Below are 4,360 nucleotides of genomic sequence, written 5' to 3' on the forward strand. Positions count from 1 at the left end.
TAAGTTTAACCACTATTATAGCAAATATACGGTTTTTGAAGCCAAATAAAAATTTAGGCATAGAATATAGCCTACCTAAAAACCTAGAAGATTAGAGCACATATGATGCATACCTACAAAAGAGATGACATCATTGGAGTTCGGCTGCTAATTCTTACCCTTTTCTTACATCAATCATAGATATAGTATTAAAAGAACGTAATAGAGAAATCAAGAAAGATCAAATGCACATGCTAAATAAATACACAAATGGTTTAAAAGATTTCCAAAACCATCATCTCTATACGACTAGAAGATAAACACTAGTACCACAACCAAATCTATTTTTTGCTCAGTGTACATTAAAAACTCATGTAAATAGCACTTAGATAATATATAACAATAATCAAAAGTATATATAAAGTATGACGCAGAATAACATAATTTCTCAGACATACAAATTTGGCTATAAGATTGCAAAGACATGATACATGATGCATAATTTGAGGACATGCATATGCTGAATGCAGAACTGTAAAGACATGATGCAGAATTCAAACATCAGAATGCAGAACAGTAAGGAAATGATACAGAATCCAGAACTGTAAATACATGATGCAGAATGCAAACATCAGAATGCAGAGTGCAGAATCTAGAACTGTAAAGACATGATGCATAATCCAGAACTGTAAAGACATGGTGTAGAATGTCGAACAGTAAAGACATGATGCAGAATGCAAATATCAGAATGCAGAGTGCAGATCCAGAACTGTAAAGACATGATGTAGAATGCAAAATGTAGGATACTCATACAACGACCAAAATTAAATTATAAAATTACAGGAACGTGATCACATATGATCACGAAGGGTTAGTGGATAACACAAATAAAAAGTTTCTCAGACATATAAACTACAGAAGTTTCACATACCTTCAAAAATATATCTCTACGTGAGACTCAACTAATTCAAAGAGATGTACTACCTGTCGCAGAAGCAGTACCGGTCCTGAAATGAAAAAGACTACAAGCAATTTTAAAAAAATTGGCCACTTTTATAAATTTTGTAGATAATTATTTTTTAAAATTGGCCACTTTATGCAAATATTTTTTGTGGGCTGGAAGCGGGTGCTTGTAATGCTTCCCCTCAGGGCCGCCACTGCGCAGAAGTCTGCTACACTTGCAATCTCCTCAGACCTCCTAAAGCACAAACCTGTAAAAAAAAATCAAATTAATTAGTTTTTAGACTGGATATTTAAAGAATTTTTAACCATTTGGTCGTGTTGTTCCCATCCAAATGGTTCTCAGCTCACATTTTGTTTATCTAAGCCGCATTCTAAAATCAAACTCACGGGTAGGTTTTTTTACCATTCTACAAGTCTTTGAAACCCAAGTGTAGTCTTTGACTTGAGACTTTCTTAAACCGTTGGTTGACTCGTGGTTTGTTATTCCCATCCAAAGTAAACTGACATGTCTTATATGTCTTTGTCTAAAGAGTTGAATGTAAGCCGTGGGTGTTTTTAACTGACATGCCTTGTACATCTTTGTCTAAGACTTTTAAGCCGCGGGACTTCTTTTAACTGACATGCCTTGTACGTCTTTGTCTACAGACTTATGTGTAAGCCGTGGGCAGTGAAATAAGGATCTGTTGTTTTTGATATGAAGTCTTTGTCTAGAGACTTGTAAGTCATGGGTAGTAAAGACTTTTAAGCCGTGGGTAACCGACATGTCTTGTCTATGTAAGACATGGGTAGTAGTAAAATAAGGATCTGTTTTTGATTTCTCAAGTCTTTTGTCTCAAAGACTTTCTTAAACCCTTGATCGTTATACTCCCATTCCATCCAAATAGATTTTCTCTAAGCCGTGGGTAAGTAAAATAAGGATCAGTTTTTGATTTTAGTCTTTTGTCTTAAAGACTTTCTTAACCATTGGTCCTTATCCATTCCATTCAAATAATCAAAAACAGGATCTTCTCAAGCCGTGGGTAAGTAAAATAAGGATCTGTTTTTGATTTTAGTATTTTGTCTTAAAGACTTTCTTAACCATTGGTCGTTATAATAATCAAAAAACAGATCTTTCTTAAGCCGTGGGTAAGTAAAAAAATAAGAATCTGTTTTTGATTTTAGTCTCTTGTCTTAAAGACTTTATTAACCATTGGTTGTTATAATACATTACATCCAAATAATCAAAAACAGATCCTTAATTCTTAAGCCGTGGGTTGGTAAAGTCTCTTCTGGTCTTAAAAGACTTTTTTAAGCCCTGGGTAATAAGTTTCCTTTAGAGGCAGCAAAGGGACAATCAAGCCGTGGGTGTAAGTCAAACAAGGATCTGTTTTTGATTTCTCAAGTCTCTTGTCTTAGAGACTTTCTTAACCATTGGTCGGTATAATAATCAAAAACAGATCCTTCTTAAGCCGTGGGTTAGTAAAGTCTCTTCTTGTCTTAAAAGACTTTTTAAGCCGTGGGTAATAAGTTTCCTTTAGGGGCAGCAAAGGGACAATCAAGCCGTGGGTGTAAGTCAAACAAGGATCTGTTTTTGATTTCTCAAATCTCGTCTTAAAGACTTTCTTAACCATTGGTCGTTATAATGATCAAAAACAGATCTTTCTTAAGCCGTGGGTAAGTAAAAAAATAAGAATCTGTTTTTGATTTTAGTCCTTTGTCTTAAAGACATTGGTTGGTGTAATCCATTCCATCCAAATAATCAAAAACAGATCCTTAATTCTTAAGACGTGGGTTAGTAAAGCCTCTTCTTGTCTTAAAAGATTTTTTTAAACCGTGGGTAATAAGTTTACTTTAGGGGCAGCAATGTTCCCAAGATAAGAATCTTACAGAACACTATTAGATTAGTGTTTGTCTAAGATCTTTTTGGAGGTTTTGAAGTGGAAAACCAAAACATCAAAACAAAACAGAAACAATCGATCTTAGGGTTTTGAAAAAAAAAAACAAAATAAAAGGCTTTTTGAAATATTCTTGTTGTTGAAATCAAAATCATCTAAAACTGATGGGGAATCTGTAGAGCATAAAAAGAGTAATTTACCTTAATGACAGGTTTCACACGGAGTCACTGCAATGCTGCTATACAAACCCATTGTATGTTGTTTCGCCTTTCAGCTCTTCCATCTCTCTCGTCACACCGTTTCTTCTCGTGTGAAGCTATAACTGAAAAAGTAGTAAGATACACCATAACCACAAATTATGAACCCTAAAATATAACTACAAAAGGAATAAAGACGCAAACTTAGAAACTATAGCATAAACTCTTTACCATTATTGTCTAACTAACGAGCTAATAATCAGAACAATTTTTATCGTGTTTTTGAAAAATGAACTTAGGAATTGTGAGACATAATAATACAAGAATAAGAATTTAAGAGGTTAAACAAACAACACTCGTACACCAAGGAGAAAACAGAAAGCTAATGAAAAGAGTAAAACAAGGTTTTTTTTCTATCGATTCTTACAAAGTTTAGTACCAAAAACCAAACAAATCAGGATCCAATCTGTATAAAACAAGACGATCAATTGAACTATAGACATCAATCGAACAAGAAAGATTCACAAGAAGCCCTAACATAGAGCGAGAAACTCCAGACCAATCGGGACGGAATATAAAGAGAACGAAACCCTAAATCAAAATTGCGATCGAACTATAAAGGAACAAGACAATCAATCGAACTATAAAGGAACAAGACAATCAATCGAACAATAAAGATTCACAAGAAACCCTCACATAGAGCGAGAAACCCCAAACCAATCGGGATCAGAATCTAAAGAGAACGAAACCCTAAATCAAAATTGCGATCGAAATCCTCAAAGACATTCATGATTTACAGAGAGAGAGAGAGAGAGAGAGGTCCAAACACTTACTATGTTAATGAATTGGATCCGTTTCTGCAAAGTTTGGAAGAGTCGAAAAACACCTACGAAGGTTGAGCGTTCTTCAAAGATTTTTTTTTTCTGATTTGGGAAAAAAATGTTCTCCCCTCACTCTCATCTATAATAGCAGCTTTTTGAATTATTAACGCCATTTCTTTTTTTAAAATATTTTTAATTATTTTCGCCACCTGTAAATTCAACTAATGAGAAACAAGACGTTTTAAACCAATCAGAAATACCGACCAAACTTAAGGCCCATCGTATTATAATTATCACGGTCTTTGTTTAAACCCCTTCTTCTTTCCTTTCCTGGTTTCGTTGGGCTAAAAACGAGAGTCTGACATTTGTTCGGCCCATTCGCTTTGAAATTAGAAAATCTCAGTGCTTTTTTCTTCTTTAATTTTAAAAACTCTAATTTTTTTAATTTAGTATATAATTAAGATACAATCTATATATTCTAAAAATTATAATTTAGATCAATGAATTTAATTATATTTTTCTGCAA

General features: G+C 33.7%; 1 long non-coding RNA gene across 1 annotated transcript; it reads right to left on the reverse strand.

Moving 5' to 3' along the window:
* Positions 1-783: 783 nt before the first annotated feature.
* LOC106325527 lies at positions 784-3,967 on the reverse strand. The gene is made up of 3 exons (XR_001266929.1): positions 3,847-3,967; positions 3,017-3,138; positions 784-1,190 (listed from the first exon to the last, which is right to left on the reverse strand). It is a non-coding gene; the product is annotated as an uncharacterized LOC106325527 (long non-coding RNA).
* Between the last annotated feature and the right edge of the window lie 393 nt (positions 3,968-4,360).

This window comes from Brassica oleracea, chromosome C2, assembly GCF_000695525.1.
Source record: "Brassica oleracea var. oleracea cultivar TO1000 chromosome C2, BOL, whole genome shotgun sequence".
NCBI classification, from domain to species: domain Eukaryota; kingdom Viridiplantae; phylum Streptophyta; class Magnoliopsida; order Brassicales; family Brassicaceae; genus Brassica; species Brassica oleracea.